The 14,941-nt window shown below is 38.0% G+C and overlaps 1 protein-coding gene across 5 annotated transcripts in view; it reads right to left on the bottom strand.

Moving 5' to 3' along the window:
* The window catches only part of CDH10 (cadherin 10), a 95,360-nt gene that overhangs the window by 55,822 nt on the left and 24,597 nt on the right, over window positions 1-14,941 (bottom strand). The gene's annotated exons all lie outside the window — the stretch shown is intronic.

Raw genomic sequence — 14,941 nt, 5'->3', positions numbered from 1 at the left:
AGTTTCTGCAAACGTTAATCAGGGTGGTTTTGCTATTCTTCCTAACATACCCATAAAAAACAATGATGGTTGAACATTCTTCCACAAGTGGCAAAAAACTCAAATAGCAACAAGCTTGAGTTCTTTTTTCTCCTCTTCAGTGATTTTAATAGGTAAGCGATGTGCTCTTCTTTCAATAACTTTACACTATATTTCACTATCATCTTAAATATTTTTATTTTTCAAAGAAGAGCTATGTAAACATTTCAGAAATTCTTCCTGTATTTCAGTTTGATATTGATGTGTTACTCAAGCTATTTCCAGTAAGCCTCTGTTGATTAAAAGAGCTTATAATAAAACGTCAGGATTTTTAAAGCGGGTACACTATGAAATATAGTGATATAGTTTAAAAACTGTGTGGGCAGGACTGTTAATAACTGAACAGATACTTTTCAGGAACCAGTTATTGTCTTCAAGTTATATTCACTCAGGAGAACATTCTCCCCTCTCTCCCAGCATTTGGAAGTCCAAACAACTTCTCAAAACCAAGGATTTTGGCCCCAGCCTTGTTCTCAGTAACAGATACACATTTCAATAGTCAAAACAAACACCAAGTTATGTATAATTTCGTTTACCCCTTTTCCCTTTCTCCTGAAATTTTGACATTTATCTTATTTGTGAACTTTGATTAATACACAGAACAATCACTTCTAATATAAGTTACTAATGATGAATATGCTACATATACTGAATTATATCAGCATGTACAAACTGGAGGTCCTCCACCTTGGAAATAATTTATCACAACTCATACTTGTGTTCATTTAAGATTTAAGACAAAGGTATACTAAGTGAGAGAAGAGGGCAATGATTTATTCCACGATAATTAGAAATATTTTTTTTCAAAGACTTTAAAAAATTCAAAGTTGAAATTCTCTCTCTCAATTTCCCTAAAATTTTGAAAATTAGTGGGTTTTTGAAAAGGGTATATAGAATTTTCTTCTCTCACTTTCTCTTTTTGTGTGTGTGTGTCTGTGTGTGGGAGGGAAGTGTTTCCTTTCTTTTTTTCCCTTTTTTCACTTTCTTGTTGCCCTCAGTATATATATTCCATTATCCACACATTATTATTTGATGTAGAAGTGTTGTTAAATGCCTCTTGGGAAATAATGCTTCAATATTAGGGGTTGTTATTGAATTTCCTTCTTGTTAAATTAGGTCAGCAGAATGAAAGCTCAGATGAAATTTGTTAAACTCACAAAAGTAGCTAATGTACTTGGCAAGCACAGCTGCTTAATGGATGTACATACCAGCAAGGACTTTTCTCTCCTTTGAGAGCCCTGTTGGAGTTCAGTTTCCTGCTTTAAATGTGATGAGCTTGATAGTAGTCTACTCTAAAGTAATAACATTTACCTTTAAAAATGAGCTAGCGAAAAAGAAAAAACAGACTAAACTAATAAAAAGCATTGTATAAAGGTAAAATTTGAAAACAATTACATGAAGGAAACCTTTTAATCCATAGCTACAGAAAGTAAACAAAAATCTGAGTTCTGTATTAGATTGCATATCTGGATTCTGTGCTGGAAGAGTGAATGGAGGAAGAAACATTTTTTGTCTGTTTGCTTTTTTGGCGTTTAGGGGTTTTGGTGGTTTTGTTCGTTGTTTGTGTGGTTGTTTTTTCGTTTCTTTTTAATTCCCTAGAAAACAAGATGGAAAACTGTCAAACTTTTGAAAAAAAATTTAACTTAGGGGAGGATTTGAGAACTCAGAAGAGTTTAAATAGCTTTGCTGGCTTAAAGTATTTATTTTAAAAAGAATTTAAAGAGTTTAAAATAGCTTTAAATAGTTTTAAATTAAACTGTTTCACCAATCTTTCTCATCAAATCTCTCTCTACCTCTTTTTCCAGATGATCACTTCTAGAATTTTTGTCACAATAGAAAAGAAAAAAAGAAAAAAAAATTACAGCTTTTAAAATCTATCAGATATGTCCAATTTCTGGGTAATATCCTCCCGTGTAATTCCCATATTTTTGTGTTATATCCTTCTAAATTACAGTAAAATTACTACAGAAGAACATTGTTCCCAACTGTGATCTTGTTTATACAGGTTTGTGGATTTGTATTATTTCTAATGAGTTTTCTTGGAACAATTTCTATCACCATTAGCTTTCAGGTAACAGTTTTAAAACCATTAGGCAGTACTTTCCATAGGTTGATCACTTCTATATCTCTCAGAACTTAGAAAAAAATGTTTTAATGCTGCTCAAAATGTATTCATGTGATTTTCAACTTCTACAAAATTTAAAAAACACTATATATTGCTCCTCATTCATTCAACCACTCCCTCCAATGCTAAAACATACTTCATGCAATTTGAAACTCATAAGACTTAACATCTGTATAAGATGGGTCTTGAAAGCTTTTAACTGATGCATGTGTCCAAGTTCCACTTACTGGTGCAGGAGACAGAACTTTTACACTAGGAATTTTATTTCTAGATTAAGTTCTGTCCTAGTTTTGTCTGTTTTTTGGTATTCATATATAGTTCCTTCTGGAATTCAGCATAACCAAATTTAAAATAGAAAATTTAACACAAATCAAAAGACTGTGTTTGTTTATTTTTTTAATAAAGAAATTTTAGTAAATTTCTCTTTTGAGGAGCAAATTTAAACAATAAAAATTTTACTTAGAATACCTACCATTTAAGAATTTTGTTCTGTATTTGACCTTGGTCAAACTTGAACTGAATTTTAATTATGTGACATTTCAAAAAGCTTGTTTAAGGAAAGATATTTATGCAATATCCTGTTTCCCCATTTCTCTTTCAGCTGGGAGCCACTCACAGCTCTCATCTTGTCTTTCAATCCTTTTTGCTATGTTTGTACAAAAGAAAGAAATTTTTGGAACTGAAGATGCTTTCTGAAAAATTAGATTAAATTGTGTTGGAATCTCATGAGGAGAATAATATTTAATTTTAATATACTGGAAGCAAGCAGAGCATATTTTGTTCTTGTTTTGCACTTGCTCTGCAGAGCTGATGCCAACAGTGCTATTCTTATACAGAGCCACAGTGAGAAACTTTTCTTACTTTCTGTCTTACTTCACCAAATTTTTTGGCCCTCTCCAGCCACTGGTAGAGAGTTACCAACACAGTTTCCAGACCTTGTACCATAGTTCCTCCAGCCTTCAGCCTAGTGCCAAAGTTCCTATGGCCATCAGCCATGAGCCATAATCCCATAATGTCTGGTGCCACTGCTACATTTTGGCTCCTCCTTGACTTAGGCAATAGAGGCAACTTGCTAAGGTGCCTCTATTTCATTAGAACTCTGGTTCCTGATTTATGGTGTCAGAAATAAAATTCAAACCTCTGGCTAAGATTTGAAGTAATAAGGACTATTTAACAAGCTAGTAAAAATAGAAGTAACAGGACAGCTAAGTGCAAAAAAATCTGTATGTTCACTGAGCCTCACAAAGAGCCTTCAGCTCAGGTAATTTAGTTGTGCTCATTTATTTGCCATCTCTATCAAAATCAGAAATTCTAATGCTTTAGAGCATAGTGTCATGAAGCAAGCAGTTTAAAAAGAAAGTTTTGCAACAGCCTGCAACTCAAAACACAGCAAATCTTTCTGTATGTGCAACCCATTGGTGTTAGATTTGCCTTAAGGGAAAAGAAGACTATACATTTCTATAAAGAATTTTAAGAGTACTTGAAACAGACAAATTAGGTCTGTCAAATGATCAATTCATAATGGATTCTAATCTCATAATTTCTTGTATTATAGATTTATCTTTATTACTTTATGTATTATATCCCAATGGAGTCAACTGAAGTGATTCGTAATTTAATTGCTTGATTCTGAACTAAGAAGATAATTGGTAAATTGTCAATAAGCTGCTTATTTCATAGCTTCTAGCAGAACTCTTGCACATCACAGTGACCACACTTCAAATTATTGAATTATAACAGGAATTTGCAAAGTAGTCAGTTATACCTTTGAACCCTATAATTCAGTCTTTTTTATGAAGTCCTGTAACCATTAATCTGCTTAGGAATTTGAGTTGAATATACACAGTCCAATGCTACACTAAAAAAAGCCCAACAACTACCATTTCAGGGATAAGTTATTATAATTTTTAATACTAATAATATTTCCTAATCCTCAAAACTACTTCATTCAAAGGAGTGTTTTGGGGAGAAAGGTACTGACAAACAAGCAGAGAAAACAAAGGAAAAGGAAATACTGAACTTTACAACTTTTGCCAGAGAAGCCGATTTTTTGGGCTACGGGAGATTATATATAAGCATGCCTTATGTCTTTTTTTAAAGTATATTTATGTACTAAAAATTCTAACTGTTAAAAAAAACCAAAACAAGTAAACATGCACTATACTAAATTCAAAGTGGAAGGTTAAGGATGCAATCTATGTTCCACTGGTAGTTCAGTAATTGGATATCCACAACTATAGTTAAATGAAGAGAAATCCAAAACATGGAAAAGATAACTCCAATGATGTTAAACTGAAGAGGAGAAAGGTATTGAAACCCACTCCTCCCAGTTCCCCTCCTGTGAAGAATATAGTCTTCCACCTTCTAAAAATCTCTGGGTGCCTCATCAAAACATCTCCCTTGTCTTCTTACAGAAGAGTGGAACCCTTAGGCTTAAGACAGAGTGGGACATTCAAAGAGTGAGCAGAAGCAGACCAGAGAAAAGGCAGAAGGCATTAGTAAGTTATTTTGCATAACAATTTTGACTGTTTATGAATGAGGATTTCTTGTGTTAATTAGGTTATCTGGATAACAATAGCTAACAATAATTCTTAGCTTTCTACATACAGTGAATATACCTTTTCTGACAGTAAGACATTGAGAGTGCCACACTATTATAGCAGTTTTCTACATAGACAGTTAAATTTACCACTGTCACTAAAGTTTTGGGGGAGAAGTCATACATGCAGCAGTGACTAATTGTGGGTGGCTTGTGAACATGCAAACGTTATTTGAATCTTTCTATTTGTTGTAAATTGTGAGGTACTCCCTGCATTTTATTACATGTGGCACTCTGATCTCCCTTCTAGACAACTCTTTCCTATCTGATTGCATATACTGAGTCAAAGTTCCACAGGGTAGCTACTCAGTACTCTTCTGCATGATAAAGATGAAAAAGTATAGAGTTAATTTAGTAAATTTATAGGGTGTATAAGCCCTCCCTGCTGAATTAAAGAAAGAAAATCAAAGTATTAAAAAAAAAAATAAAGCCACTATCTGAAATTTGCAGGATGTAGCAAAAAAGTGGAAAGATCATAAGAGGTTGCACAGCATAACAATAAACGATTGTGTTGAGCTGACACAGGCAGGCAGCCAGAACAACCAAAAACCCATGTCTGAAATGAAAAGAATAAAATAATTTCATTACTCACTAACCAGAGGATCCTGAAGCAACACTGGGCAGAGACAGCCAGGAGGGAATGCAGGCACCATCAGGCTCAGTCCACTCTGATGGACAGCAGCCCTGCTGTTTACACACATTTCTCAGGGCCCTGTGCACATGTAGTTTACCACCATGCTCTGATCTCATCTGTGGCTTTTATGATCTTTGCTTTGATCTCTCCCAAAGCAGGGAGCTCAAGCACGTCTGTGAGACTGCCTCCAAATCTCTCAAACCACCGACAGACATCAACAGCAGTAGGTGTAGTATGTGACGTTTCCTGCATTGTTATTCTCCAGACCGTGGCATTCCCCGAAGCAAGGTCTCCTGAGAGATTCTACCATTCCCCTTCGACATTCTTCTGCTTTTAACCCTGTCCTCCCAACAAGTACCCAGGCACAGGTCTGGAGAATATAATGCAGAAGAAGTATGATGGTTCTGAACAATCTCCATATAGTGGATTTTTTATCACTTGTCTTCAAAAAGAAGAAAAAGAAAATGGGAAAGAAGATATGTGGACAGGAATATTATTTTTAAGAAGTATGAAATAATCCTTCCTCTCCACTCAGCCCCATTGTAAATTCAGCACTCCGTTTTGAGCACACATCTAATTATTTATAACATGCAAATTATTAGACATCAGGCTAGCAACAAAATATTAGGAAAAAAAATAATTTTTAAGGAAAGAACAACTACACCTAGCTACCCAGTCTACAGAAAGAAAATAAAAGGAAGAAAGGGCTATGGTTGTAGTTTTTAGAACCACTTCTTGAAATTAAGAAATTATTTTCAATGCACACCACTGATAGTCTAAGCAATTTACTTCATTCACAGCCACGGTGATTTAGGTTAAGTGTTAACTAAAGCTTCCTATATATTTGCAGGGATATCTGGCAGCTGAAATGAGATGTGACTGAAGGATTTTAAGAACAGTCCGAGCAAACTGCTTTCTGAAATGGGCTGCCTGTAGCTGGTATGACCAGAGTATTTCTCAAGATATTTTCAAGTTTCATCCCATTGAATTCTATCCTTTTTTTTTCCATGCCATTATTCCTTTTCATTACGTCTTTCTATGTCTGGTGCCACTGCTACCACTGGTCACCCTATTCTCCTGTAAGAGTATGGATTGTTCATTCCAGATCAACTACATCCTTTTCCATTTATCTGGTTTAATCTCTGAAGTGGCTTTAGATTTGCTTTTGTGGGTTGAGAGCAACTGAAATTCTCTTGCTTGCCAGCCAGCATAACATGCTTTTCCACATCAAATGATACAGTCCTAGACACATGGTTTAGAGAGGGTCTTGCTAGACCTCTGAATTTCCCTCCATAAGAATTTGTAATTGCATTTATCCCATAAATTGTCTGCTATACTTTCCCCGATAGTGAATTTAGCTCTTTCTTCCTCCAATTCATCCCATGTATATCTTCCTAAATAAAAATCTTCTTTGTGTTTAACCTGTAGCCATGCTCTCTTCTAAAAGATCCATATTTACTATTAGTAGAGAATTTCTTTTACAAAGAAGGTAGTCCTCTGCTTCGTGTATTATAAAACCTAACTGAAATCCCAAAGCAGTTATAGCTTTTTAGTATTTGATACTTCCTTCCTTCCTTCCTTCCTTCCTTCCTTCCTTCCTTCCTTCCTTCCTTCCTTCCTTCCTTCCTTCCTTCCTTCCTTCCTTCCTTCCTTCCTTCCGCCACTTCCTTCCTTCCTTCCTTCCTTCCTTCCGCCACTTCCTTCCTTCCTTCCTTCCGCCACTTCCTTCCGCCACTTCCTTCCTTCCTTCCGCCACTTCCTTCCGCCACTTCCTTCCGCCACTTCCTTCCGCCACTTCCTTCCTTCCTTCCTTCCTTCCTTCCTTCCTTCCTTCCTTCCTTCCTTCCTTCCTTCCTTCCTTCCGCCACTTCCTTCCGCCACTTCCTTCCGCCACTTCCTTCCGCCACTTCCTTCCGCCACTTCCTTCCTTCCTTCCGCCACTTCCTTCCTTCCTTCCTTCCGCCACTTCCTTCCGCCACTTCCTTCCGCCACTTCCTTCCGCCACTTCCTTCCTTCCTTCCGCCACTTCCTTCCGCCACTTCCTTCCTTCCTTCCTTCCTTCCTTCCTTCCTTCCTTCCTTCCTTCCTTCCTTCCTTCCTTCCTTCCTTCCTTCCTTCCTTCCTTCCTTCCTTCCTTCCTTCCTTCCGCCACTTCCTTCCTTCCGCCACTTCCTTCCTTCCGCCACTTCCTTCCGCCACTTCCTTCCGCCACTTCCTTCCGCCACTTCCTTCCTTCCTTCCGCCACTTCCTTCCTCCACTTCCTTCCTTCCTTCCTTCCTTCCTTCCTTCCTTCCTTCCTTCCTTCCTTCCTTCCTTCCTTCCTTCCTTCCTTCCTTCCTTCCTTCCTTCCTTCCTTCCTTCCTTCCGCCACTTCCTTCCGCCACTTCCTTCCGCCACTTCCTTCCGCCACTTCCTTCCGCCACTTCCTTCCTTCCTTCCTTCCTTCCTTCCGCCACTTCCTTCCGCCACTTCCTTCCTTCCGCCACTTCCTTCCGCCACTTCCTTCCTTCCGCCACTTCCTTCCGCCACTTCCTTCCGCCACTTCCTTCCTTCCTTCCTTCCTTCCTTCCTTCCTTCCTTCCTTCCTTCCTTCCTTCCTTCCTTCCTTCCTTCCTTCCTTCCTTCCTTCCTTCCTTCCTTCCTTCCTTCCTTCCGCCACTTCCTTCCTTCCTTCCGCCACTTCCTTCCTTCCTTCCGCCACTTCCTTCCGCCACTTCCTTCCTTCCTTCCGCCACTTCCTTCCGCCACTTCCTTCCTTCCGCCACTTCCTTCCTTCCGCCACTTCCTTCCGCCACTTCCTTCCGCCACTTCCTTCCTTCCGCCACTTCCTTCCTTCCTTCCGCCACTTCCTTCCTTCCTTCCTTCCTTCCGCCCCTTCCTTCCGCCACTTCCTTCCGCCACTTCCTTCCTTCCTTCCTTCCTTCCTTCCTTCCTTCCTTCCTTCCTTCCTTCCTTCCTTCCTTCCTTCCTTCCTTCCTTCCTTCCTTCCTTCCTTCCTTCCTTCCTTCCGCCACTTCCTTCCGCCACTTCCTTCCGCCACTTCCTTCCTTCCTTCCGCCACTTCCTTCCGCCACTTCCTTCCGCCACTTCCTTCCTTCCTTCCTTCCTTCCTTCCTTCCTTCCTTCCGCCACTTCCTTCCTTCCTTCCGCCACTTCCTTCCGCCACTTCCTTCCGCCACTTCCTTCCACCACTTCCTTCCTTCCTTCCGCCACTTCCTTCCGCCACTTCCTTCCTTCCTTCCTTCCGCCACTTCCGCCACTTCCGCCACTTCCTTCCGCCACTTCCTTCCTTCCGCCACTTCCTTCCGCCACTTCCTTCCTTCCTTCCGCCACTTCCTTCCTTCCGCCACTTCCTTCCTTCCGCCACTTCCTTCCTTCCGCCACTTCCTTCCTTCCGCCACTTCCTTCCGCCACTTCCTTCCTTCCGCCACTTCCTTCCTTCCGCCACTTCCTTCTGCCACTTCCTTCCGCCACTTCCTTCCTTCCGCCACTTCCTCCGTCTATCCCTATTTTCTTTTTATTTTTCCTTACATTTCATCTTTGACAGACCATGGCTTTTCAGGAAATAAAAATATCAGAAAATTCCATGTTAATTTTGCCAAGAATAAAACCTGAGAGATCATTGAATATCTAGACCTGGTGACTATTCTTTCCCCCTCTAATGAAATTTGCCTGAGCAGGGTGAATTATAATGAATAATGCTGAACAGTTAAGAGAAAGACATTCTTTTCCTTCAGGGCAGGTGGAATTTTAAATCTCCTAGCCTTTGCTATCCAATGCTTTCACCTGCCAGCATACTCTAAGCCTTATTAGGGAAATAGAATAAGCACAGAAGCGTGCCAAATATCTAAAAACTCACTCTAATCTCATCAGGAGTTTATATCTTCAGCTCAGGCTGAAACCTTACAGCTTTAGAGAGCAGAGGCAGTTCACTAAAGCGTAAAGAATTGGGGCATTGAGAGACTGTGCCTGCTTAGAAAACTGTGTAATTTAATAAAGTGTTCATTGATGTCTACACAGTGGCTCCTCAAACTTGTGTTAGTGCCTGTGCCTGCAGCATGGATAGTCACATTCCTGCTAATTAGATGATAGCAGAAGGATTACATTCTTTCTTAGCAGTCAGGAAGAAATGGAAGCAACCATTTCTCATGAAAAACCACAGCTGAAATTAAAAAGGGGATCAAATTTTAAGCAAGTTCGTAAAATACATGATTTTATTTCCCAAGTTTATTTAAATAAAAGTGTATGTATTGCAAAATTCATTCAGTTATTGACAAATTTCATAAAACTCATATTTGGAAGAAAAATAAAATCTTGAAAGACAAGAAGGTACATTTGCAATGCATTTGGATTTCTTTCCTATAAATGTTTCCTAAAGTGCCTGAAATTTCACCTTGTGTCAATTACTTTATTTTAGCATGCTAAAATTCTGCTATGGCTTTTTGTATTGTTCTCAGTTAAACTAGGAAAGCAAAAGTCTCCTCATGGGGTAACTGGTGTTTGTTGGACCATGATGATCTGATATTATGGGAAAAAAATTTGTAAGGAGTGTTAATATTCATTATACTAGTTTGCTGTGGCTGGATGAAATGATCAAAATTTCTTCACTTTCAGCAAGTCAGAATTATGGATCCTCCTTTATAAGCTTGTTCATAAGCTGTTACAAATGTCAAACCATGACAAGAAATCTCTGAAGAATATAACAGATACATGCATAGTTTATAACAGTCTGTAGCCTTTTGTGCCTTGCATTAGACAACCTGCAGTACACTGCAGCATCATGAAGTGTTTTCAATTCAGGAATTAAAATATTTGCTGTTGCCTATGCAATGTGAAACTATCTGTTGTATGAGGCATGCAAGAAGAGCTCCTTCATCTCAAATGGTTCTTGCTTTAAACCACTACACAGCAGGCTGCATCTGACATTTTTCAAAATTACTTTTCCAGAGGGATTAAATGCAAAAACCTGCAAATCATATTAAAAAAAATTACCTTTTTTTGCATATCTCTGTAATGAAAAGGATGTGTCTTGACTGGTATTGTGAAAGGATATCTGCTCTTAAGTAGAACATAAGAATGGACCCGATAAACTGATGATGGACACAGGTCAATTAGAAATTTTGGAGGCAAGGAAATTTTCACTTAAGAATATTTCTGTGCGCTGTAAAACTCTACTATAGTTACAGTGGCATTCAAGAGTGCTTTTCATGCTCAGAAAACATCATTTATACACATACTATCTCTACTGTATAAAAAGGGAGGTAGACATTGATAAGATAAATTAAATTATGCATAGTCTGACCCTGGGTTCCACACTTGGATCAAGTGTTTTCTGAATGCCTTCTGTAGTATAGGTCTATGCTTTATACAATCTCTGTTTGTGTCTCAGCTTTCAAGGTACAAGAGGTCAGGCCAATGCAATAGATTCTGTTGGACTCCCAAGCTGAGCTGGAAAAGTCAGTTAAACCTGTGGGTTTCAGAAATATTCACTGGACAAATCTTTTGACGTTTAAGAACATATTTGTATTGTACAACTTTTTTTTTTATACATTTGTCATGTTTGATGATTATACAGAGATATATATGTTAGTTTGCTGGCCTTCTATATATTGTCACTTTTTGGTTTTGACCATAGCATCTGAGGAGACAGTAATAATATTGGACTATTGCAGAGAAAGCCTGAAGAGAGCCACTAGATTTGTGATAAAAGCCAAATAAGGACATGACTACTCTTTCCTGTCCAAGTGTCATCGACATAGAATACTTCTTGAAAAAAACAAATACTTGAAAATTATTTCAGGAAAAAAATCAATGTGCTGAAAAACACTTGTAAGGCCGGCATCAATAATGTGATAATGTCAGGAGAAACTTTTCCCAAGAAGAACACTTCTCTGGAGAACTAAATCACTGAATTCTACTTTTTTTTTCTTTTCCCCACATAATGTTGCACATTTCACACTCTTTGCTGTGTGCTTTTCTGAGAAATACATGAGTGGAAATCAGCAATCACTTGGACTGGAAATGACCTTGCATGGGTAATTGGTAAGGGCTATATCTAGCTGCCACTAAAAGGATTTTATTCAAAACAGTTATTTCCTCTGTGGTCTTTCTCTCCTGATCTTCAAGGGTAACCAACAAAACACCTTTCAAAGATAAACCTGGAACAGAACTTCAAAACTCATCTCGGAGAAAAAAACAATGAACTCAAGTGAGTTTATCTTTTTACTGTGCATCACATTCTCTCTCCCTTCCCTTTTAACCTCTGTATGTCTGCAGGTTATAAACAAACTAAATGTCTCTTTCCCTTGAGAGCTAAATATCTCTTGTTATCCTCCACAACACTATGTTCATACCAGTCTATTTCACTGGTGGCAAATATATATGTATATACATTTTTTCTTTGCAGAATTAATGCAATTGATAGCTATCCAATTTAAATTAGAGAAATTTCTTCAACTTCTGTATAAACTCCCTTTTTTTCAATTTCAGATAGAAAGTGTTTCTCTGCCTGTAAGAATATTTTGGATTACGGTTTTCATTTTTGTCAAATACATCCAGATAGGCTAGCAAAATATATAGACATTATTAAAAGAGTTATACCTCATCTATAACATCTTGGATCATTAGTTACAGCAACACTAGCAATCTTTATGGTGTTCACTACTGCTTCATCTATGATACAGAAAAGGAATATACTGTCTTCTACTGACTCTACAGAACACAATAATAAAATATTGTTCTGTCATTCTAGATCATCTGTGATTGCAGAGAAATTATGTCATAGGCAAGAAGGCAAATTGCACCTTCTGAAGTCTCAGCATACAATACTGAGTGGTCTTTCATTTAACTTCTTCTGAGAGGCTTTTATTCTGTATCCCATACTTGTGTGCCCTGTTCCAAGCCTGCTTGGTGAGGTCATTAATATATGACTAGCAACACATTTACTATTAGTCAAGTGAGATCATTTGCCTTCTCAGTAAGGAGGATGTGTGGTACACAAGAAAACAATAGTAAGCTCCTACCTGTAGGATAAAGCAATGCTCTGGCGAGATATAAATATACTGAAATTATTTTAGCTGCATAACTCAAGTAATAGAATATTAGGTTTAAAATCCACATTTTGTGGGGTCAGTGGTTGGAGACAGGGACGACACACACACACCCCAAAGCTCCATGTGACAAACAGCCTCCAGTTTATTCCTCCAGCTCCTTTTATAGGAGCTCAATTACACATGTGATTGGTTGAGGCCTCAGCCCCATCCAGCTTTCTGGCCAGTGATACATCTGCATTTAGAACTGGATAACCTTGGCTGAGTGTCCCTGTGTAGACTGAATCCAACCTATCCATGCTCACCCAGGGGCTCCAATGCCACAACAGAACAATGACATAATTGAGTGTGAGCTAATGAGCAACTACAAAATAGAGTAACAAGAAAAATCTCCTTAGTCCATAGGGAAAATATCTGCTTTGCTGCACCAAATGAAGAAACAAACCTGTGCGTCAATGGAATATTAAGTGAAGTGATGTGGGTCAGCAGAAGCAGCCCTTTTCTTCAAAACATCCAAGAAATAAGGCAAACTCAGGAGGACATTTGCAACTTCTGCATGAGGGGTTGCAACTTGAAGGTTTGTTTCACAGTTTCAGTGTCTGGAGAATCAGTAATTTAACAGCGCTCATACTGACAAACAGGATAAAGTGGAGAGTGAGAAGAAAAATTAGGACTGAAGGGAATCAGCACCCTGCATCTCCTTTCCTACACCTAAATCTTGCTTAGCAGCAAGTCATAAAGTAGCAATATCCATGGTGTAAGGCATAAAGACATTCCAAAGTAATGACTTTTTGCAAGAAGAGGGACTAAGTAGCAACCAAAAAAGTCTGACTCCGTGTAAATTAAAAGGAATGATTAGCCCATAGTGGTGTGTGTGCAGCTATATTTGCTTGAACTCAGAAAGTAGAGATCTTCCAGAACAACTGAAAATGAATGGACACAGTGATTTGACTTAAGAAAGCCAGGAATAATCCCATGTAATTACAGATTACCTTATACTTAAAAGAGCTGCAAGGGGAAGAAAACTGAAAAATGCCTGCAAAACTACCCAGACCTTGGAATTAATCTGAGATATTTTCAAAGTAACTTTCTACTATTTTTTGGTTTGATTTTTTTTTGTTTTGGTTGTTTGTTTTTTTTTTTTTTTTTTTTTTTGTTTGTTTGTTTTGGTTTAGCTTGGTTTGTAGTTGGTTTTGGTTGGTTGGTTGAGAACTTATGTAAGGTTTACCTTGACAACATGTTATTTTTTGAAACGTAACAGTTTTTGGCCAACCAGTCTTCTGAACTGGAACTGGAACACTGGAATAGAGTGAACTGGCAATTGGCAGGTGATATACAGCACCTACAGTGTTTATTGGCATATTATTTAAAACGAGCATTGGATGATCCTTTTCAGCCAAGAGAAATGAGAAATTCTCCTTTTGGATAAAACTGAAATCTAGATGAATGAAGTAACGAGTCATACAAGCAAATAAATGGTCTGTAATTATTTGTTAAAATAATCAGGAACTAGGAGTAACAGAATATCAAGATAAAATAAAAATTTGAGAAATATGGAGAAAATTCTTTTGTAAAGATTTTTAGTGTTAGCTAGTTTCTTTTTCATCTGAATTCTGTCAGGAAGTTCCATGAATGGCTCTGGAATTGGGATTACAACACTGGAGCTTTTTAGACAGTAAAGGCTTTATTGTAAGTGCCATCTGAGAGGTGGTTGGATAGCTCGTAAAGGTTCCAGTTCTGGGTACAGAGTCTTATTTGTTTTGTTTCTGTATATGTAAGTATGTGTGCATGTAAAAATTTTGCAGCTGTAGGGATGCTTATTCAGCAAAGTATATATTAGCAGGAATATTATATGAAGATAGAAAATATATTCTGAAGAGAAAACAAGCAAAAACTAACAACACTTTGTTTTGATATTAATTTTTTATTTTATTGCTCATTCTTTTCAATATTGTGTTTCAATGAAATTCACTTCTGTTTCTCTGATAAGTCCCCTCCAATAACCTCTGCTAATTTTTTCTGTGTTTTTTTCTTTCTTCCTTTATTTTTTTTTCCTCTATCACAACAGATTCCTTTTACATGGCTGATGGACACTAATAAAACAGCAACCAATATTAGCTGTTCAACCAGTACTGGCCAGCCCTGCACATCCCGTGTAACATCAAGCCAGACTAATTTTTATGTAACAGCTCTTTTTAGTCCAAACTGAAAATACAAACCTGCAAGAGGCCCTGCTAGGCAGATTCTTGACCTGTCCACACCATATCCAAAGTGACAATGAGTCTTGATGTTTTGATCCAGTAATACTCCAACTGCACCCACAACAAAACCAAAAATCCAGAAAACAAAATCCAAACAATGCATATGATGTCACATTTAGCTAGCAAGATCACAAGGAGCTGTCTGAGAGTTTAGGAATACTGTTTTAGAATAGCAAAGTAGCTGTCATGGTCAA

The sequence above is a fragment of the Zonotrichia albicollis genome, chromosome 1 (assembly GCF_047830755.1).
Source record: "Zonotrichia albicollis isolate bZonAlb1 chromosome 1, bZonAlb1.hap1, whole genome shotgun sequence".
Classification (NCBI taxonomy): domain Eukaryota; kingdom Metazoa; phylum Chordata; class Aves; order Passeriformes; family Passerellidae; genus Zonotrichia; species Zonotrichia albicollis.
The sequence above is the reverse complement of the archived record's forward strand: the minus strand, read 5'-3'. Positions and strand labels throughout refer to the sequence as shown.